Below are 24,660 nucleotides of genomic sequence, written 5' to 3'. Positions count from 1 at the left end.
ACCATTCCAGAGAAATGGGTCGCCAAAATTGCTAAATAGCCAAAAAATCGAGATTTTCATAACTGCGAGGCCCAGTGGCACGTGTTAACATATTCCAATTGTGCTCAAACTTTGACAGTTTTAAAATCTGACCAAACTAAAAACTTTATGCGGGTGCCCTCTTAAAAATTCCGACATCGATTTGTTCCCTTTGAACAATACCTGCCCAATGCTACAAATTATGACAAAGAAAATATTGAAGTTTACATAGAACTTTTGATATTTTGTCAAATATTCTATTTTTACATACATAGTTTAATAACACAGTAGAAATGGTATTACGATACCATATTTTTATACCATACACCACACTGTCGTAAATGGTCTCAAATGGCATAATAATCTGCTAAAAAATCGACGCTAAACGGTCAACTGTCTTAATTTAGAACACTGTTATGTAGGTATTTTTTTTTTTGCATATTCTGCATATTTTTTTTTGCATATATTTTACATGTTTTTGATATGACCCCAAATATCGAAAAATGGACCCTTAAAACGCCAAGATCCAAAATTTGAGTCCAATCAGATGAGAAATAAAAAACATGCAAAAATCCGATGTCTATTGATAAGTGTGTAGCAAAGCATTCAATCAGCCCTCAATCTTCAATCGATATCTTCAAATTTTCCTCTAAAAAATTATGAACTTAAAATTTTTTTTATTTCTTCACAATAAACATATGCAACTGTCACATATTTCCGTATTTATGCCTTTCCACGAAAACAAATGCTACGCTATGTTTTGTTGAATCAAACAACATAACAGTGCGAGACGTGCAACCAAATTCTCATTGCCTTGCCATGTCGCGTCGGTTCAAACACGACAACAGCACAAGAATTGAATCCCCAAAACGAATGTTGAATGGTGTGTCAATAAATATTTTCTGCGTAACAATATTTCAATATAACAACCACCAACGAATGAAAAATATACATTGAAAAATACTACGATGGAGGCAAACATCTTTATAGCGAGAATTAAGAAATTTTACCTGAAAATGTACTTTTTTGTATGTAGTTAAAGGATTTATATTCACAAATTAAATTTTTATGGTGTAAAAATAAATGAAATTAAAAACGGTTATACTTTTGGTAAAATATTTATTTATTCATTCATTTTTAATACCTTAGGCTTTCTCAAGGCAAATAAAACATAAACATATAACATAGGGCATAAGTCTAAAAAATATATTTATAGTACATAATAGTAAAACATAAATACGTTAATTCAGAAACATTTAGTTTTAATTGAAAGTTTAAATTATAAAATGTAAAAGGTAAAAATAAATAATAAACAAAAATATTTTACTTCATAGGAATTGAATTTACTAAAAAACATAATAAAAAAAATAAAACAAAAACATAAAATAGAATAATTATAAAAACAAAAATAAATCAAAAATCAATGTTTAAATGCTTAACAGAAACACTTTGTACATTTATGTTATCGTTTAAAAACATAATATGGCCTACACTTTTAGTATCTTTTCCCAGTATTGACCTCCTCTCACATAGTCCGTGTTTATACAGGGAAAGTTGATGGGAAAGAAAATTGAGTTTATGGGCGAGGGAGTAGAGAGGAATAAGAGGGGGTACACACACCTCTGTACTGTCAAATTCTGTTTTGTTCCGTTTTTCTTCGTATACAACCTGAAGTTGGCTGCAGATTTGTTTTTGCATTTTCTTTCATTTTATTTTCTCTGTCGAGAAACAAACAACAGCGAAGGCAATTGAAATAAAAACTTTTGGAGGAAGAACTTTTTTTTTAAGCAAAAACAATTCGAAATAAGTGGAAATATCAAAATTAAAATACAATTCAAGGGTTCCTTTAATAATTAATTGTTTATCATTTACGTCCATTTTTACTTTTCATTACAATTTTGCCTTGGCTTTGTTTTTGAACGGCGCAATGAGAAAATGAGTGTGAAGAAGAATAAGAAAAATTATAAAATTGACACAAACATGATTTCCGTGTCTAAACAACAAGGAAATTTTAAAAGAAATTGAGAAGAAAAATTTTCTTTCCAGTTTGAATGTCTAAACACGGTCATAGCAAATTACGGGCTTTTGAAAATACTTTTTCTGATGGTGCTTGAACTAGCAGGTGTAGCGAATATCAACGCACTTAACTTATGGAGGCATGGAAATTCCTCCTTATGAGACTCCCACCATTCCAATACATTGAAATGTTTATGGTACAAAACTGTCTGTACGCTGTACCTTGATATTTCATTCGATACTTCTTCTCCTGCTATTGTGATCGATGAGTTTTGAACGAAAGCGTTGAAGATATCTTCTTCCACAACATTTCCCTCAATATCGCCGAAATTACGGTCGTTTTCGTACAACTCTGCCATCAGTTTGCATTTGTCATGAGTTTTTTGTACCTCAATTTGATCGAAGTGTTGAAGTTTATTGGCAGGAGGAAACAGAAATAGAGCCAACTTGTGAATATCAAAAATATTTGGAGACATCACAGTCTGGATGTGATGAAGAAGTTTAGCTTTAAATTTTTGGATGACTTCTGAATCTGCTATTTGTGACCACATATTTTTTTAGTTTGTGGATCTGAGGAATTACGCAGACGCCGATAATATCATTTATTGCACCCAAATTAATACTCGAAATTCTTCGGGTTTCTACTTTCTCCTCAAGAATCCGAGATATATCAGACCAGTTTTGTTAAATGGATTCCAAAAGGAAATATACAGTATTCCATCGTGTAGGTGAAAAACTTTTAAGCGTAGTTTTAAGAGAACTATTAAGACCAGATTTCTTAAAATATTTCACCGGCTTAGAGCAAATTTCAGAAATTGATTTGGCTTCCTCCACGTCAGCAACTGCTTTCTCGACCACATTATTCAGAAATATGCTTATCGTTTCCGAATGCGGTATTCATATTTGAACCTCTATCAGTAACGGCATGCACAAGTTGGTTGAACTCACATCCGAAGTCAAATAAAATCTATTCCATTTTAGATCTTATGTTACTGCCTAAAATTAAAATAGAAAAAATATACTTTAAAATTAAAAAAAAAAAATTATAAATATATAATAATTACCTGTATTTTTTTCATTATCCATTCCCTTTATAGCCAGTGTTTTATGGACGAGTATTCCATCTCGTATACATATAATGAACAGTGGCAGCAATGTATGTTGTCTTTAAAAAATTGTCCTTCCACAAGTCGCAGGTTATGGCAATTCCGTTATTTTTGGCTGTCATTAGTTCATTCTTTAAGATGGCATGGTGTTCTTCATACAGAGAGGCATATTTCTAGAAACTGTAGTTGAATGTGGAGGTACCTTCTTTATATCAATATTTTGACTATATATGTGACCGGTTTGTAACACGAATTCAAAAAAAAATTATCATAAAATGGTCAGTTACGATATTAAATGGTCTACAATTGCCAACAATCCACTGCACCACTAATTCTAAGCATTTCTTCTTTAGTTCATTATCTAGGTACACTTTAACATTATCGTATACATTGTCCTTTTTATATTTCTTATATCCATTATGCCTCAATAAATTTAATGTACACTTCTTATTACACTTGTATACGTTCTTAAATCTGCTGCAAACCACTGTATCTTTTAAAACGGGTCCATTTTCATCTTTTATGTCCATAATAGAGAATGACTTCGATCACAAAAAAAATCATCACACTCGTTCATTTACTCGATATTTCGTCGGTGTCATGCTTAAGTGTTCCATACACCATTTGCCTGTTTTGAGATAATCGCATTTTAATGTTTTCCGTCACAACTGTGTGGAGCTGGCTAAAGCAAATATTTATATTTTTGACTTGAAATATTAGTAATAGTGTATAGAACATATTTGCAAAAATTTAGAGGAATATATATTGGAATATAGAAGTTATAGAGATTTTTTTAAAAAAAGAATTTTTGTCGATTTGTTCCATATGACAAAAAAATTTTCCATCTTTGCCTCAATAAATTAAATACTTCTACATCGAAAATTAAAATTCTGATTTTTGAAATGTGTTTTTAAACTTGCAAGTTTTTAAAATATTAATTTCATAACTGAAAAAGGTTTATGTTTTTCCGTCGAGGCGTGGATATCTCGGAAACTAGAGCAGATAGGAGAAAGCTGACTAGAAATTCAGAAAGAGCATACCGGGAAACCCTAGAAACCATCTGTATGTCAAAAAGTCAAAAATGGCGTATGGAACACTTAAGCATGACACCGACGATTTGTTCATAGCGTTGTTGCGTTTGAGCTGCATAGAATGATTGTTTTTAAATAGGCTGAAACAAAACAATCAGGTTTGATGAGTTTTATCCGCACACACAAAATGAGCGTTTGTGGTTGTGTGTTTTGTTCAGTAACAAGGGATGATCGAACATATGACTCGTTGGTAAACGTTCATAAATATGATTTTCGTTTTCAATAGAGTTTGCTCTGGCTCAATGATTGTTCACGTGTTCGCTCAACTCAGTGTTTCTTTAACATTTTAGTAAATAGTAGTTCGTTTTTTGTTTATAAAATCCCATTGCATGAAATGCAAAATTAATAGGAAATTTGAAATTATCAAATGAATTTACTGATCTTCTTATAATATTTATAAAATATTTACTTTAAATAGCATTTGCTGTAGTATGTATGTATATAGTATCATATACTTATATGAAACATACGAAATTAATTTTGAACTAATTAATTTATTAAATCATAATTTTTTAAATCATATACATACTTTATTGAAATTAATGTTTGTTTGTTGTACTTTTATAAGAACAACTGTTGTCTCAAAACCAAATGAAATAAACGATTTTGTTTTTTATATAAATATGTATATATTTAATTTCTACTAATTTACTAATTTTTTGTTTCCTACATACACATTTTAAATCTTTTAAATCGAAAATATCCGCAATTCATACAATTATCCACTGAAACATTTTTTAACACACACACGTACTATTTTCTTCTGTTGTGATTTCAATCAGAATAAATATTCTGAGTTTGAGTGCGATCAAATCACTCACTTCACACGGAAAAATCAAAATAATAACATTCGCTGTGGCTGATCGTATCGTTTGTAGCAATCAAATATGAGTTCGTAAACAAAGCGATCAAGCGAGCCACTCGAACGTGAACATCCAACTTCATTCAACTCAAGTATGGTCACAACATTTTTTTTGTTTGTATGAGCGACTCGAATAAACAATTTACAGCCGACGGTCTGATTGTTTTTTGTTATGAGTGTTCGATCATACACAATCACAATCAAAGCCAGTCTCTGGTCCATAAATATATTAAAAACTTCACTTCATGGCACTCTTTTTACTGTCGTATATTCTCCTCATTTTTGGCCTGTTCCCGTACTTTATAAAGTGGTAAAAGTCGTAAAAGTTGTAAAAGTCGTAAACGATTTTCATATAAATTTTGTGTACGGGAACGCAAAATGTGTAAAAGTGGTAAAAATTGTAAAAACTTTTTAGTTCTGGAACAGAGCTTTTATTTTATCTTTTATATAACTGAAATTTTCCATATTGAAACTACATGGACACAACCTTTTAACTAAAACACTTATACACAATTGAAAGACTGAAATTTGCAAAAATGCACATTTTGAAATTGGCAAATAATGAAAACGGGGAAAATTGACCCGTTTTTATGACAATAATATTGAATGACACCTTTAAGGTAAGATTTCCCGAAGTCTTTTCATAATTTCTACACGAAATACATTAAATACATTACCTGTATTTATGACAATTGGATTTCCCTACTAGTTTCCGTAATTATAGATTCAAATGGTTGACAATGGTTTCCCAAAATGGAACACTAGAGTAAAACAGGCTGAAAATTTATACCTGTTTTTATGGAATCAGTAAAGGATACGATAATTCTGAGATTTCCCGGCAATTGTTTACAATAGTAATTTTTTCGGTTTCATACATTTTTTATTACTAATTCAATTTAATTTTTAATATTTGAAAGCCATATGTACACTGCAGCATCATATGTATCTTCGCAACAGCAGCACACACTTCCTCAATTTCAGCACACACGCACACAAACGACAGCTAAATCAATATTTTCAAAATCAATATTTTAAAACATTGAAAACTACTAGATTCAGTTAATCTAAAACGAACCCTGTTTTATTTGGTACAAATCGTACTGGGGAATAAAACAACGTCTACACGGAGATTAGTTAAATCTAATTCCGTAACAATATTCATCGGATTGACTGGGTTTCATTTTGAAAATCAAAACTATCCCAATAGAAAGTGTCTTTAAGACAACATTGATGAATCGTACACGACATTTCCAATTCGTTCACGACTCCTTGCAGACAGCCCTTTGGGATCATTGACGACTTTTTCACACAAGTGTCCCAGTATTCATGCACGACAACTTGGGCGACAAGGTAAGCGAAGCTGTCGTCGACGACGACTTCGAAGACAAAAACCCATTATTTCGTTGACGACAGCTTTACAGACAATGTCTTGCTATTTGTCGTTAACGACACTACTAAAGACAATTTCATTTTGTTGTCGTGTGTCAAATTTTTATTTTTATTACATTAAAAATACACCATTTTATAAATGTTATCTTACATTAATAATGATTCGTTCCTGAATATTCTCCGATCCACCTATTTTTGAATTTATCCGCGCCTCAATTTTTCATCACAACCTATGGAGGGGCGCCCTCTTTTATATATGGATTCTGTAAAAAGAAAACATTATGAATGGATACTGACAATAACCACTAAAATAATATATAATCTTACCATATATGTATGACTGCCGCATCTTTTAAAACCGCTGGGATTTTTGGAATTTACCATCACTTCACTACATATATGTATTAAAAGAATAACTTAAATTATTTTTAAGTTCCTTAATATAATTTTTCTCACTTACCGCTTTTTGGTTAAAGCACACTGTTTAGTATTGACGTGATTTCAGAATTTGATGATTTTATTATTTTACAATTATTCCAAAATGAATATTGTATATTTGAATCAATATGTGAACAATCATTTCATAGCACTCTTTTTTCAACATTTACGAGTTTGTTGGCACGACACTTTGCAAGACATGGTCATGCATCGCGTCGTGCATGACAATTTCGGTAATTTCGTCAACGAATCGTCGACGAAAATGTCGTCGATGACTTGATTTTCTATTGCGATATTTACCCAATTTCGATGACTTGATTTTCTATTGGGATATTTACCCAATAGAAAATCAAGTCATCGACGACATTTTCGTCGACGATTCGTTGACGAAATTACCGAAATTGTCATGCACGACGCGATGCATGACCATGTCTTGCAAAGTGTCGTGCCAACAAACTCGTAAATGTTGAAAAAAGAGTGCTATGAAATGATTGTTCACATATTGATTCAAATATACAATATTCATTTTGGAATAATTGTAAAATAATAAAATCATCAAATTCTGAAATCACGTCAATACTAAACAGTGTGCTTTAACCAAAAAGCGGTAAGTGAGAAAAATTATATTAAGGAACTTAAAAATAATTTAAGTTATTCTTTTAATACATATATGTAGTGAAGTGATGGTAAATTCCAAAAATCCCAGCGGTTTTAAAAGATGCGGCAGTCATACATATATGGTAAGATTATATATTATTTTAGTGGTTATTGTCAGTATCCATTCATAATGTTTTCTTTTTACAGAATCCATATATAAAAGAGGGCGCCCCTCCATAGGTTGTGATGAAAAATTGAGGCGCGGATAAATTCAAAAATAGGTGGATCGGAGAATATTCAGGAACGAATCATTATTAATGTAAGATAACATTTATAAAATGGTGTATTTTTAATGTAATAAAAATAAAAATTTGACACACGACAACAAAATGAAATTGTCTTTAGTAGTGTCGTTAACGACAAATAGCAAGACATTGTCTGTAAAGCTGTCGTCAACGAAATAATGGGTTTTTGTCTTCGAAGTCGTCGTCGACGACAGCTTCGCTTACCTTGTCGCCCAAGTTGTCGTGCATGAATACTGGGACACTTGTGTGAAAAAGTCGTCAATGATCCCAAAGGGCTGTCTGCAAGGAGTCGTGAACGAATTGGAAATGTCGTGTACGATTCATCAATGTTGTCTTAAAGACACTTTCTATTGGGTTAGTTTTCCTCAATCCATAAAATTCACACACACATTCTCATATTTTGAAAAATTTACACATACTACTACAAATGTTGGCATCAAAATTTGATAGTCTATAACCCGCTTTATATAAATTTGCCTTAGTTCTGACAAATAACAACCGGTCTTTATTGAACCGCACATAATTATTCGGTAATAATAAGCAAATTAATCAACAAGGACTCCCCACCGTTGCCGATTGACCACTTGTAAACAGAAACAGTTGGAAACGATAAGTATGTACCCTCCTCTTGTGTGAATGTGCGAGTATGACAAGACCGAATACCAGCTACACAACCACAAAATATTTCCCCAAAAAAATGTATTCAGGGAGTTTTTAGAACGTTTTGCCCTTTTTGGACGAACAAACTTGCCAATAAAAATATTGAAACTTTTGGGATATTTATCTTAACGATTGTGGACGTTCCGAATAAATGCAAATCTTTTGCCAATAAATTTATTATAGATTAAAGCGTAGAGGTGTTAACAGTTTGCGGAGACGGTACCCATAGAAATGGAGCGATATAGTCCATTGTGGAAATGGATCTTATTTTGGGAGTCACTCCTTTCGATAGTTACCGCGGTCACAAGCTATTTTAGTTGGTCAACGTAGTATTAAAAGCGTTGTTAGGAAGCATGGACTCGCTCACGAAAAGTAGGACAGCGCTGTAAACAAGACTACAAGGAGTACCTCTGGTCAAAATATCAAAAGGATCCTCGAGCAGCCATTAAACTGCACTTAGGTTGAACTTTTGTGAGAGAGGTACCTGAAGATTTTGCCCATACATATTCTCTTGGACCTCGATGTACGTTTGGAAGTAATATTACGATATTTGAAGGAGTGGACCGATATAATTCATACTAAGTTCGATCTATGTCTGGAAGAAATATTGCGATGTGCAACCTTTAGACTGAATCGATTACTCTTTTCGAAGGATATCGTACGAACAATTTTAGCGAACAATTTTGAATTTTTATGGCGATGTGATTTAAAATTTAACTTGGAAAATATTACGAGATCCAAAACATTGACCAAATCTGTTGATACGTTCGAGAGTTATCATACGCCCAGCCTGCCAGACAAACAGAGATACAGACGGACGGACTGTGCTTAGTAATTACAGCTTGTCTGAAACGAATTTCATCCAAACATATGTGGAGTATGAAATTATTTTACACCTCGTGACCTCGTGACATGGAGTATATTCATTACGGATCGTGGAATCATATGACATGAAGAAGTAATTCAGATTTTCAGAAAAATTTGAAAATATATCTTACAAAACTTGTTAATGATGTGCATTTTCTGTTTAGAAACTTCAGAGAAATATAAGTTTTTCAAGAAAGAAAAATTTAATAATGCGTACGTCCCTGGCCCATATAACGGTACCACCGATTTCAAGTTTCCTATTTACATTTTTGGGCGAAATGCGATGTTATTTGTCATTTATCGTTCCCATTGGTTAAAAACTTCCCCATCAAACATAGACCCACGTTGTGGTTAGCCCCCATATAACGGTACCGCCCGACATCAGGTATTTTTAGCTGACCGAATTAGCAAAAAATAGGTATATTGGCTTACCAGTGGTCAAAAAATTCTCAACCTAAAATTGTGGACATTGCTACTTTCGTAACATGTCTCAATGTCGTCCGGAGACCTACATCATTCAAATATTTTTTAAAAATTCAAAAATATTGTTGTTTTTCTAATAACTTTTTTTATTTTACTCCAAACCCAATAACGTATTTTGACACCTTTGGTGAACTATGTTGCGATTCTGTAACTCATTTTGCAGCTTCCACAAAATGTTTTAGCTAGCGTACGTAATTTGTAGAGAATTGTTTGATCAACAGAATCCAATAGCACAACCAAATAGACAAAGAATCGTTTGGAATAGGGACATAGTTTTTACAAAACTACACCATTGACTTTCACATAACCTGAACACGACCAAATACTTATCTTTTAGCAATGGAGCTAGTTTAAAATGTCATTGTTATTATGTTAATTAGGAAATATTACTTCGAGCTACTGTAACCTTAACCAAACCCATTCATTTATACAATGTCGGACGAATGAATGAATTAAGTACATTCTTCCGTTAACACGTTCGTATGTATTTACGAATAAACCCTGCAAGCAAAAACTACCGCAGACTTGACTTAAGCGTGCCACCTAGGCGATTAAAACAGTCGCGGGCGATAGTCGCGCAAGTCATCCTGATGTGACCTCAGTTGTGAAGAAATTAACCATGCTCGAGTCACTTCTTGGAAGTCAGAAGATCATTTCCGCGACAGTTCTTGGAATTAATAAAAAACTTTAATTTTTTTTCTAATTATATTTTTATTTTTTTCTATTGTTTTTTTTTCAGAGTGCAACGCGAGCGTGCCTATCACCAACCAATATCACCAACGAGTCATATAATCATCAGATAGAAAAATGTCCCATATTTGTTCAAATGTGTTGAATTCTTAAATAAATGTAAATAATCGCCTTATAAGTGACTCAGGTGTCACTTAGGGGTAGTTTACACTATATGTAAATGTCATATGACATGAACTTTTCCATCGTTATATATTCGCTAATATGTGCAATATTGGAGATTTTCCTTACGCAATTTACTCTGTGCGTCGACACCAGCAATAATGTAATAAAACTACGTCTCCACATTGCCTCCATGGGTAGATATGGAATGATTTTATTTTGTGTCATATAACATTTACATATAGTGTAAACTACCCCTTAGAAGTGTTTGCACATGCAATAAAAGATAATCATAAAAATGCTATAGGTATTGGCGTGTCTCCGGAGTGACGACTTAGGCGAGGGAATGAGAAACTCACTTCCAAATGCTAGCAGGGAAATAAAGAGTGAATGAGTTTGTTAAAATGTTCAAACTTCACAGAGTGTGATCAACACACATACATATGTATGCATCTACACATGTACATATGTACATATATGACTTGCATTAAGCTGCTCACACTTTTCGCATTGCAGTCAAAGTTACCAACTTCGATTAAACTCAAACAAATGTTCTGAACATAATGTTTATTAATTAATATAGAAGGGAGCCGCCGTGGTGCAACGGTAAGCAAGTCCGCCACTTTCACTTAGAAGGTCTGCGGATCAATCCATGACCAGAACATCAAAATTTTCAGCGGTGGAAAATTCTCGCAGTGTAATATAGGCGACATTTCTTGAGTATTTCCGCCATGAGATCATTGAGCCAAGAGGAATCGGTGTGCACTGCTTGATATGAGAGAAGTCTGCCTTGTTCCTTCGGAGAATATTATAGGAACATATCGTTCATTTACTCAACGAGTGGCGTAGTTAGCAATTTTTGCATTTTTTTACGACATCTACTTTATTATGTGTCAAATTGACATGCTTATATCTCTAAAACTGGGCGAGTTACAGCACATTTACTACGAGATTCGCATAATTCAATACTAAAGTTTTTTGAGTTTATGAAGCATTAAAACACTTCAGATCATACTTGATCTTGCATAGAAATTTAGCACTGATATCTGGCACTCTTTATAGAGTATGTGCAGCTTACGCATTGGCAGATGTACTTGAAAAGAACTAGGCCGATATTCCTGCCATACAGGAAATAAGATGGTTTGGGAAAGGCGTCACAACAACACCTAAAGGTGACACACTGTATTATAGCTGCCATGACACAAAGCGGATTAGTAGTTGGTCGGAGGTTAAGACATTTGCTCTCCAGCTTCACCCCAGTGAATGAAAGACTCGCTGCAATTCGATTAAAAGCGAAACTCTTCAACATCAGCTTTATTTGCGCTCATGCTCCCACTGAAGACAAGGACGAACAGACCAAAGATATATTTTACGAGCGCTTAGAAGAAACTTATGACCGTTTCCCTGCCCATGACATTAAAATTATTCTAGGCGATTTTAATGCCAAAATTGGAATTTGGCCCAACAGTCGGGCAATTCAGTCTCCACAGTGAAATATCTAACCATGGTGTGAGTCTGACAGACTTTGCAGCTGCAAAAAACATGGTAGTTAGCAGTTCCAGATTTAGGCATCTCGATATTCATAAGGGCACCTGGCTGTCTCCAGATCAATAAACAAGTAATAAAATTTAACATGTTGTGATTGATGGAAGACATTCATCAAGAGTGTCGGATGTACGATCGTTCCGAGGAGCAAAGATAGATTCGAACCACTACCTTGTTGCAGCAAAGGTACGTATTCGTCTAAACGTTTCAAAAAAAGCACGAACAGATACAACACGGAAGTTGGACATCGGTAAGCTGCAAACACAACAGATAGCCACAGCATATTCCACTCAACTAGCCCATTTGCATAATGAAATCACTCCTCGTCCCGATAACATATCAGCACAATGGCAAAATATTACCCATGCAAACAGCCGCAAAATCAATACTTGGACACCAGAGACGTCCACAAAGTAATCTATGGTATGACCAGGAGTGTCGTGCTGCTACCGATGAGAAAAATGCGGCATATGGGGCTAACAAAAGTGTTAATCACCACTGGGCTCGCGAGCCGTGTCTGTGTGAACACACACAATCTCAATTGTGTTGAGTTTCAATGTTACTCTCACCACCGATGATCTTCTTTGTTTTACCAATGAATTAACGCACACGCTGTTTATCGAGAGAGGAAGACATAATCTCGTGCGCAGTGTGGCCATTTTAGCATTTTTGCAGCTAAATTTAGCATTATTTTTTTGTATTTAGCCGCGAAAATTTCATTTAGCATTTAGCATATTTTTAGCATTTTTCAATTATTAATTTAGCATTATTGGATCCATAAAACCTCAAATATGTCAATACTTTTTTATAAAAAAATCTGATAATTTTTAATTGACAACACATTTAAACATACATAGAAGCCATGGTAGAACAAATACAAGGTAAAGTTAATACTACAACAAATACAACTCGAACAACAACCACAAAGGAATTTGTTTTTGTTTGTAAACCTTAGTGTCAACGTAAATGTAAACAAAACAAGGAAATGTCTATAAATTATTGGAATTTAAAAAACTAATAATTTTTCACATTTGATTGAATATTTTGGAAAACATGAATGAAAACTCGTTAGATTTTCAATTTGAATGTTTCCATATCATTCCACTAAATGCATAATTTCTCGCAGAAAGTAGAATACTTGCAAAAATGTTTCGGGTCGCTGGTAATTCATTGAAAAAAGAGAAGATGTTTCAATGATTTGCTTTTGAAAACAAAAAAGCACATGTTTATTAGGGCTTTATTCTTTACAAGTTTAAGAAAATACCACACATATTAACAAATATTGTACCGCCTCTATAAGCGGTGTTTTAGTGTGCGGCATGTCGTTCGGACCTGGAGGAGGTTACATGTCAATGATATGAAGCCGTCTTTATGGGAAATAGTTTTTTTTTCTGATGAATAAATTTGTTCTTCAAAAATATATATCCCTAATATACATCGAACATAGAAATAAATACATAAAATGTCGAATGGAATTTGACACTAACACTACAACCCAGTTCAGTCAGCTGGGTATTGCTGCTACCTTTTCTTGTTCTACCATGCATAGAAGCATGAAGTGATTAAAAATAAAATATGGGATCACAGATCAATATGTTTGAACAGCTTAAAAAAAAAACGAAAAACAACGCATCTACGAAGAATTAAGTCTCTATGTCATCTAAGGCTTGAACTTCTGTGCCTAAATTATTACGTATATACCTAGATAGAAGAATAAAAATTAATTACAAAAACAGGGGGTTTAAAGGAATGAAAATGTGCAAAGCAAATTGAAATAAAACAATGAAAAACGTTAAGTTTGGACGGGCCGAACATTTTGTAGCCTCCGCCATGAAATATTCTGAACTAATACGGAATAATTAGTTTTTTCTGTTTGTTCCAAAAGTACCAACGTTTTTTAGGTGGAAATGTTTTTGACCAAGGAAAACCTCAAATATCTAAAAATTCAGTTAGCTAAAAAATTGAAATCGGGCGGTACCGTTGTATGGGGACATGCACACTACTTGGACCTACTATATACACAATTTTTGATTGAAAGTTTTTAACTACTGGAAACTATAAATCCAAATACCTTAAATCAGCTGGTACCGTTTTTTTACCTATTCCAAAACGATGACCTATGTCCGAAACTGTTGGCGGTGACGTTTGTTGATGACTACGAAACCTAAATGCTAAATTACAGTAAATTTAAACCGAAAATGAACATATGGAGGATATGCCTAAATATGTCAACAACTTTTAATACAGAAGTTTGTTGAAGGTTAATTCATAGATACTTTGGTCTGAAAATGTGGCTAACACATAAAAATACCGGAAAAACTTTATATGGAGCTATTCCAAAACGTGGACCTTATGTCCATAATTTTTGGAGGTGAAGCTTTTGGAATCTTATATGACAAATCATACCTAATTCGGTCTGAACGTATATCCAAAAATAGCAATCGGTCGGTATCGTTATGTGGAGGCTATGCCAAAACATGGACGCATCTTTCCAAAATGTCAGTGTCCCCTCTCAATTTTTGTGGATGCTAGAGTGATTTCCACAGACGGACGGACATGCATAGATCAACTAAGAATTTTATCCTGATCAAGAATGTATATACTTTATAGGGTTGCGAATGATTACTTCAATGCGTTACAAACGGAAAAACCCTCCATACTATGCATGGTAAAACATGATAGAGGTAGAGTTAGGGGGTATATTTTCATAAAAATATCGTTTTTAAATTTAGCATTATTTTTGGCATTTTAATATTTATTTTAGCATTTTTAGCATAATTTTAAAGCTGATTTAGCTGAAAATCTTTTTTAGATCTGGTCACACTGCTCAAAGCTCATTCGGCTTTGTAGAATGACATTAACTGATACTCGGTCCTCAGTTAAAATAGGAAAGAAGTGGAACAATATACACGAACAGCCAAATGTTACTTGCTTATGCCGGCGACATTGACATCATGGGTCGATCGGTAAAGGAAGTAACTGACACCTTTGCAAAAGTCGAAAGGGAATCTGCTAAAGTTGGTCTGGCAGTAAACGGCGAGAATACCAAGTTAATGATGTCGACGCCCAATGCGTCCATAGAGATCGGGCCAACTGTTGACGTTGGTTGTGGAATACGAAGAAGAATAGTGTTGGCCAACAGATGCTACTTCGGTCTGAGTAAGCAGTTTAGGAATAAAGCCACATCTCGTCAGACAAAAACAACGCTTTACAAAACACTGATACTATCCGTGCTGATGTATGGTTCCGTTGCCTGGGTACTTGCGCAAGCAGACAAGGCAGTGCTTGGTGTGTTTGAGAGAAAAATTCTTCGAACGATCTATGGACCAATCTGCTTTGACGGTGAATATCGACGTCGTATGAACCACGACCTGTATCTGCTATACAACGACATTAGTATAGATAAACGTATCAAGATGCACCGATTGCGTTAGCTAGGCCATATCATAAGAATGAGCAATGATGAAACCGCTAAAAAGGCGTATAAATACGTGCCACATGGCGGTGCATGCAGAATTGGCAGGCCTAAGCTTAGATGGAGAAAACAAGTGGATGAAGAGATGAAAAAGACGCGGTATTCCAGAAAGCGAAGCAGGAAACAGAGAGAATTGTAGATCTTTTCTTAGTTCGGCTTATAGAACAAATGTTCTGTTATGTAATCTTTTAAGTCTGCAATCTTTTTAAGTTGGGAAATCATATTGCAATCGCCAACTTAAAATGCGTTTTTTTCGAAAATGGATTATTTTGAGATGTGTCACTCTTTGAGTATATGAGCGATATGTATGTAATTAATATAGAAATAGGGTGAAAAAACATAATATTCTCCATGTTAAAAAATAAGGGACAATAAAAAAACAAGTGAGCTTTTGACTGGTAAAATTCAAAATATTAAAATTAGGAGGATCCGATCAAAATTCCGACCTGTAGTGTGATTGCACAAAAAAATGGAAAAAGGGGTACATTACCGACTATTGCGATATCTCTGTTGTTTGACCACCTATGACAACCTACTTCACATCGTTGTAAAAGTGATATTTTCTACTTTCCTTGCCAGGTTTTGCTTTCGATATACCTCTTACAGAAGAGAGATATTCGCTTTAAAATAAAACGCTGACTTTTCTCCAAATAAGTTTTTTGCCCATTCCGTTTCCTTAATATTAGCCGACCATCACCAGAATCAATAGGCTTCTTCCACTGTAGGATCCCCATTAACACCCAAAATTTCGTGACGATCCGATCAAAATTACGACCTGTAGCAGGATTACAGACTATTGCGATATCTCCGTTATTTGGCCACTTACGCCAACCTACTTTGCATCATTGTAAAGATGGGATTTTCTACTTTCATAGTCAGACTTTGATTTTGGAAGGTCCGCAACCAAAGCTGTGATATTCGTCATTATCATTAAAATCGGAAAAATGAAAAGTTGTGTTCTATTAGCGGCTATTGCGATATCTTCGTTGTTTGACCACCTACGACAACCTACGTTACATCGTTGTAAAGGTGATATTTTCTACTTTCCTTGCCAGGTTTTGCTTTTGATATACCCCATATAGAAGCGGAGATATTCGCTTTGAAATAAAATGTTGACCTTTTCTCCAAATAAGTTTTTTGGCCATTCCGACCCCTGAATGTTATCCTATCAGCACTAAAATCAATAGGCTTCTTCCCCTCCGGGACCTTCATCAACACCCAAAATTTTGTGATGATCGGATTGAAATGGCGACCTGTAGCGTGATTACAAGGTTTAGATGGACAGACGGACAGGCGGACGGACACATATATATATCAAGCTTTTTGTAGAAAATTAACTTATGTTGAAACTGAGGTATCGGGTATTGTAACTCGCGATCAGTTTTACTATACCATAACTTTTGACCTCATTTCGGTAAAATAAACTGTTTTAGACCGATTCACCGAGGGGTTTTTTAAAATAATAATTTGAGCGGAAGCTGTGGTCGTACTAATGTAAAAAAATCGGAAAAAATCGTTGAAATAAACGAGTTTCATTATGTTATTTTCCAATTAGTGGTTTTACAACACAATGTAGAGCTTAATGCTCAAAGGAGAAGTTAAAGAGCACACTTCAGAGTTGAAGTTTCTAATGTTTGATTTTTTTAATATATCCACTGTATCTGCCTCAAACGGATGCTGACATTTTGAAACCTGAAAAATGGGGTTTTTTGAATTTTTGCTCTAATCGATTGTAGTACTCGCGATTTCGCATTTTTTAATGTATAACATGAAGGTGTAGCCCTCACAGGATCACAGTAATCTGCGCCCAAACACGAAATTTTTGTGCGTAAATTTTTTTCAAAAACCTATTTTTTTGGTTTAAATTTACAAACGTCTTTCGATTTCCGTGGAATCTAACAAGCCACGACGCGTAAAAATCCACCCACTAGATCGGCGGATATGATACGCCTCAAATTTCGAAAATTTGCACAAAATTATTTTGAAAATATGGCATAAAACGCGTTTTGGATGTATCAGTTCTACTTAAATAAATAGATCGATACGCGTGTTTAAAATGTGCGAAAACAGATATTTAAAAACTCTCGTAAATCCAGAGATACTAGATTTTTTCTAAAAATTGAGTGCGATGCTACATCCGTTTCTTGATGGATCGCAATGAAACGGCATAGAATGTTGTATTTTTTAATGGTGATTATTGAAATCGGATGCGCATAAAATGTAAATGAACTTCGTGGAAATTATGACCATTTTACTGTATTTTGCACCCTAATATGCAGCAGATGCTACATCATGGCCGCCAAATAGAATTTGACAAACTGTACATCAAAAACCAGTACATTGAAAACATTTATACACATAGGTACATACATATAAAATCCTCCAAACTTTTCCGCATTTTAAAAGAAAACTATGCGTTCTAGAGAAAAAAGTTATTTTATATAAAATGCTTAGAAAGTCACGAAATTATCATTTTCAAATAAATTTTTAAGTTTTCTCGAAAAAAAAAATTCTCGGCGCTATGTGAGTTAACCCACTTTTTGCGAGAAACCTTAAAATTGTTTATGAAAATTATATTTTAAGACTTTTTAAGTATTTTTTACGAAATAACTTTTTTCTCTAAATAGTATAGTTTTTCTGCAATCGGTCCTTCTTTTAAAAATGCCAAAAACTTTGAAGGGTAATATAGGTGTATTCCTATATGCCAATCCCTTGGTATTAGATTAAGAAAATACTCTTACTATATTCCTAATAAATCCCTGGCTTTATACGATTCTAACATGTATGATTAAACTTTTATGGCATATTCAAATTTTTCATCAAATGTCGAAAATTACAAAAAATCGAGTTTTTTGAATAGCTTGGGTTTTATCCCAATTGTGTGGAAATGCATAGGTGAAATTAAGCTTTATAAGCATTAATTGATAGATAACAGACAATACTATAACAATGTGCAAAAACCCACAAAAATATTCGAATATACCAGCGTTTTACGTAAATTTTTGAAATCATTTGTTGTGGCGTTTAAACGACCAGAGGCTTTAAACATAGTACACGTTGACAAAAAAAAAATGATAGTCTTCGAGGTCTACATATTTCGTTAATATCAAAGTCTAATTGAATATGTAATTACTTTCCTAATCTGTAAATAATACTTTACATCTTGCATTTCAGTTTTTATTAGCTAAACAATAGTTTTTATTTACTGAAAAGGGTTGACTGTCATTCAAAACTGATATGTAGTGGTACCCCCCTTTAAAAGATATTTTGTGTTACGATCTGTGATGTCTGTTTGCTCCAGAATTCTCTTATTTGCCTTTTTCTATACTTAAAAGTTTCCATAGCTATTTTTAGCTTCTCTTCTCTCCTTCTCTCCAACCATAAATGATGCTTAAAATCGCGCGAAAAAATTGGCTGTAAAAAGTAGTATTAAGCTTACACTGCATATGTTTACTATGTGCATGGGTATTCTACCTACCCCTAAACGTAATAAAAAGAAAGATGCAGTGCTAATAGTATACGTTTAATTCACCGTGGATAATATAATATATTTTTTCCGATGGTAAGTTATCAGGATTTTACTTTAATCAATATTCTTCTGTTGTGTGTTTTCCCTGTCTGAATTTTATCAAACTGTTTAAAAATAGTTTATTATAAATTTTCTACAACCAAATACATGTATGTACATGTAAATTGGTTTAAAAATCATATAGAGCTGAACAGAAAAAGGTACACAATGTCCATCTCTGCATTACATTTCAACTAACTGTAAATTTGTTGAAGTCACCGAGACATCAAACAAATTGACAATGAAAATGTACCTTTTCAACGTGTTTTTTGTTTTTGAAGAAAATGATAAAATGTATAAATAATTCGCATTTGCATTTTCTAAATAAATTTCATATAAAACCAACATTCATTATAAGTGGATCGAGGTACTACATGTGGTACAATTTGTTGTAGTGTTATGAAGAAGGAATGCAACAGGCAACGTAATATAAATGAAGGTGTGTTTGTGGGTAACAATAGACACTCGAAAAAGTCAAAGGAAAAAGCGTTGAATCATCCCTATTGAAAAAAAAACAGAACAAAAAACACATTTTTTTACACAACGTTTGTTAAACTGTAAGTCAGTAAATAAGCCAAAAAAGGTATTTTAGCTGTAGGTACGCGGCATAAATTTCGCCTAGGGGGGGCCTTTATAGGTCCTCCTACATATATGAAGGTTTTTCATAAAAATGTCGATATTTCAAAATTTATACAATCAACCTGTAATCAAATTATTATTTTCTTGTAGCGGACCCAATGGCCTAATTAGCTGTACTCGCCACTTGTTGGTACGCGGCATAAATTTCGCCTAGGGGGGCCCTTTATAGGTCCACCCACATATATGAAGGTTTTTTATAAAAATGTCGATATTTCAAAATTTATACAATCAACCTGTAATCAAATTATTATTTTCTTATAGTGGACCCAATGGCCTAATTAGCTGTACTCGCAATCTGTAGGTACGCGGCATAAATTTCGCCTAGGGGGGCCCTTTATAGGTCCCCCTACATATATGAAGGTTTTTCATAAAAATGTCGATATTTCAAAATTTATACAATCAACCTGTAATCAAATTATTATTTTCTTATAGTGGGCCCAATGGCCTAATTAGCTGTACTCGCCACTTGTTGGTACGCGGCATAAATTTCGCCTAGGGGGGCCCTTTATAGGTCCACCCACATATATGAAGGTTTTTTATAAAAATGTCGATATTTCAAAATTTATACAATCAACCTGTAATCAAATTATTATTTTCTTATAGTGGACCCAATGGCCTAATTAGCTGTACTCGCAATCTGTAGGTACGCGGCATAAATTTCGCCTAGGGGGGCCCTTTATAGGTCCCCCTACATATATGAAGGTTTTTCATAAAAATTTATACAATCAACCTGTAATCAAATTATTATTTTCTTATAGTGGACCCAATGGCCTAATTAGCTGTACTCGCCACTTGTTGGTACGCGGCATAAATTTCGCCTAGGGGGTCCTCAATAGGTCCACCCACATGTATGAAGGTTTTCAATAAAAAGTCCTACAGAATCTTTTTTTAAACTTTCCGTTTTTTTCAATTTTGTCAATTTTCCGTGTGCTCATATCTTTTTAGATCCTGAAAAAGGTCTAAAACACATATTCTTCAAAAACGATTTTGTCAAAATCGTTTTTATTATATTTTGTCAAAATCGTTTTTAGAACTGTTATAAAACTGTTCTAAATCTGTTATACGTGAGAGAATGTGTCTTGGCTAAATGTGGTGGTGGTATTTATGGTTTTTGTCTCCGCTAGTTAAAATCGATTTTATCTTCACGCACATACGGAATATCATCATTATTGCGTGAAAATTAGACGAAAATGCCGAAGAACTCAAACATTTGTTCTCCAACTTTTCCTATAAAACCATAAAAAAATAAAATTAGAATAATATGATTTTAATTTTTTCGTAATATTTTCTTCGTATTTTTGCAAATAACATGAATACTGTAGCTCCAACCTTCACAACTTAGGTTTAATTTTATTAAATGTCTGGATGCTGTTATAATTTTTTTATATATTTTTCGTAACTATGAGCGCTATTGTTTCAAAAATATGTTTGTAAATACGTGAAATTATTTAACAAATTTGATTTTTCGCGAATCCATTGAGACTTTGCGATTATTTTTTGCATCATCGCAAAGGGTACAAATTCAGTTAACGATAATAGGATATAACAGCTAACTATTTTAAGCCGCGATTTTTTTAGAATGTTTTCTAATTATCATAATTAAAACGGTCATATCTTTTGCGCGCAACGATCAAAATTAGTAACGAAAACAGATTTGGAATGCTGATATTTTTCTTAATCTATGTACCAAAAATCATTGATGTAGTATCAAAATTTTTTTTTGATTTTTTTGAAATGGAAAAGACAATTATATATATATATATATATATATATATATATATATATATATATATATATATATATATTCTTGATCAGGTTACAATTCTGAGTCCATCTACGAGTGTCCGTCTGTCTGTTGTAATCACTGTAGCATCCTCAAAAATGGAGATAAAACGCTGAAATTTTTGGAAGATGTGCCTGTTGTTTGCAGGCAGGTCAAGTTCGATGATGGTCTTTATAGGTATACGTTTTGGTATAGCCCTCATATAACGGTACCACCCCATTTCAGGTTTTTTCACGTTTTTAGTCAGATTTCCAGACCGAATTAGCTGTAATTTGATATTTAGGGTTCCTAGTGACCAAAAAAACTTAATTTCAAAACTTATGGACATAGGACCATGTTTTGGTATAGTCCCTTCCGATTTTCGGTATTTTAAGGATTTTAGCTACAATTTTTAACCGAGCCATTTGACATTTGAGTTCTCAATGGTTCACCAAACATCGTTAACATAGGTCCATGTTTTGGTATAGCCCCATATAACGGTACCTTCCGATTTTCGGTTTGACTTTTAAGGATCCCAGTGGTCACGAAACTTCTCTATTAAAAATAGTCAACATCGGCCCATGTTTAAGTATAGCTCCCATACAACGGTACCTCCCGATATTCGGTATTTTATTAATTTAATAGATTTTAAAGAGATATTTTTTAATCAAAATTCAAATGTATGCCCATTTCTTTTAATTTTCGAGTTTGAGGGTTATAATACCTTCCCTACTAGTGTGGTTGTACCCCACAAGGATATAGGTATGAACTTTTTTTTAGGATTTTTGGACGCGTTGTGACCCATACAGCGAGCGTCAAAATAAATTTTACACTTCTCAACATTTGTATACATAAATGTGACTTTTTTAACTATTTAGTGGTGAATTAAAACCTAGAAAATATTATCAAAAAATAGGTAAAAAAACTTTTAAGTTAAACGGTTTTATGTTAAACATACATTGCAATGTTTAAGATAAATGTACTAAAAACCAAAAAATAATAAAATAGATACAGTCGTGGGAATTATAAACATATGCATAGACTAGACTAAAATAAAACTGTGGGGCACGTCAATTGTCTACAAATTATCGACTTAATGTGCGATAGAAGAATCGTTTAATTCGTCGTTAGGCAGTTGGCCCGCAGACGCTGAGGAAATTACTTACTATTTTCTTGCTCATGGAAATTCCAATAGTTATACACTCCATGTAAATAAAAGAGATATTTCAACTAGTTTATCGTTGGACATTCACACTGCTGCCTGGCGAGGAAGCGTTTTACCGCTCGTAGTTTGTCTTTAATCCACAAAGTACTACTCGCTCACCAGTATGAAACCTTAAAACTCGCATATAATCGAGCTTGCTAGCTTGTTTCCACATTCTAGCCCTACTTATCACACGTCCATCGTTGTCGGTTGAACAACTGCCTAATTATTAGACATCGGATTTTTGCATGTTTTTTATTTCTCATCCGATTGGACTCAAATTTTGGATCTAGGCGTTTTGAGGGTCAATTTTTCGATATTTGGGTTCATATCAAAAATATGCAAAATATATGCAAAAAATATGCAAAAAATATGCCAAAAGATATGCAAAATATGCAAAAAATATGCAAAATATGCAAAAAAATATTCAAAATATGCCAAAAATATGCAAAATATGCAAAAAATATGCAAAAATATGCAGAATATGCAAAAAATATGCAAAATATTCAAACAGTTTTTGGTCGAAAATCGTCAAAAAAGTCGTAAAATTTACAATTAAAGTTGGAAAAAAGCATCAAAAAAACTTTAAAGTGTCCTAAATTAAGACTGTTGGCCATTTAACGTCGATTTTTTAGCAGATTATTGTGTTATCGATACCTCTTACGAAGGTATGGTGTAGGGTATATGGTATTGTAATACTATTTTTATTGTTAAACTATGCAAAAATATAAAATTTGATAAAATATCAATCATTTTATGTAAATTTAATATTTTCTTTGTCTTAATTTGTAGCTTGAGGCTGGTTTTAACTCAAAGGGAAGAAATCGCCTAAACTGTTTACTTAGATTAGATTTTAGATAGATTTAAGATTAAGATTGCCAATTGAGCACCATTGGGATAAGTTAACACGTGCTACTGGAGCCTCGAAGTTATGAAAATCTCGTCCCTCTCGGCGACCCATATCTTATCATCTATTAAAGCTATTTGCCCGTATATGCATTAAATTAAAGGCCATTCTGTTTATTTTATATTCAAAAACAAAATGCGTGAGTATTACTGAATTCGAGATAGAAAGCCAGTGTCCCGATTAACGTGACTACGTACGCCTTTGGGCGAAAATGGAGCCTACTGGGTATAGCCGACTACTTGGAGAACGCATTGTTTTAGTTGTTCGTCCTTTGTAATTAATTGGTTGTAATCTGTGGTGAGCTCGACTCTGAGTTAATGCGACTTTTTTATGAATTTCGAACAGTTGTTCTTTTGTAAGTTTGGGTCGAATATTTCCGGAGAAGTTTCCGTCTTCGCTTTGTTAAGATTTTTGTCGCCATTTGACTCTTTACGGTGTTTTGCACTGTCGGATCAAACAATGCCAAGCCAACAAGTTCAGGACTAAGATACCACAGGTGATTTATCATTTTTTATTTCCTTTTTCTGTCAATGTTTTCGTATTTCAATAGATTTTCAATGAGGTCTAGGTCTTCTTTTGATGCTAAACGCTTCGTAAAATCTGAAGAAACATCTGTCCCGAAAATAATCAAGCGCAGCTTCAACAAAAACTCCTAACCATGAAATTGTCATTGCTGCTGTTTCCCTGTAAAGTGTCCTATAGGAACGTTAGTCGTATCATTTTATCTACAGTAGAAGCTCTCGGAGAGGACCCCAACAAATATATGATCTTTAGAAGCCTTAGCAACAACTTCAAGGAAGATACCCCAAAACAAGGCTATTTGCGTGCACTGGCATGGAAAACTATTACCAGGTATTCCCAAAACAGTGCAGAAAG

The 24,660-nt window shown here is 33.7% G+C and overlaps 1 protein-coding gene and 3 long non-coding RNA genes across 7 annotated transcripts in view; 1 reads left to right on the top strand and 3 right to left on the bottom strand.

The window, feature by feature from the left end:
- LOC141400619 (paired box protein Pax-6-like) overlaps positions 1–24,660 on the bottom strand; it is a 260,551-nt gene that overhangs the window by 68,221 nt on the left and 167,670 nt on the right. The gene's annotated exons all lie outside the window — the stretch shown is intronic.
- Positions 1,124–3,920, bottom strand: LOC141400620 (uncharacterized). The gene is made up of 2 exons (XR_012412160.1): positions 3,099–3,920; positions 1,124–3,030 (listed from the first exon to the last, which is right to left on the bottom strand). It is a non-coding gene; the product is annotated as an uncharacterized lncRNA (long non-coding RNA).
- On the bottom strand, positions 6,574–7,043 carry LOC141401875 (uncharacterized). Its single transcript, XR_012412470.1, has 3 exons — positions 6,943–7,043; positions 6,810–6,873; positions 6,574–6,745 (listed from the first exon to the last, which is right to left on the bottom strand). It is a non-coding gene; the product is annotated as an uncharacterized lncRNA (long non-coding RNA).
- Positions 7,427–7,896, top strand: LOC141401874 (uncharacterized). The gene is made up of 3 exons (XR_012412469.1): positions 7,427–7,527; positions 7,597–7,660; positions 7,725–7,896. It is a non-coding gene; the product is annotated as an uncharacterized lncRNA (long non-coding RNA).

Source organism: Musca autumnalis, unplaced genomic scaffold (genome assembly GCF_047663935.1).
Source record: "Musca autumnalis isolate F117 unplaced genomic scaffold, ASM4766393v1 scaffold_4, whole genome shotgun sequence".
Taxonomy (NCBI): Eukaryota; Metazoa; Arthropoda; class Insecta; order Diptera; family Muscidae; genus Musca; species Musca autumnalis.
The sequence above is the reverse complement of the archived record's forward strand: the minus strand, read 5'-3'. Positions and strand labels throughout refer to the sequence as shown.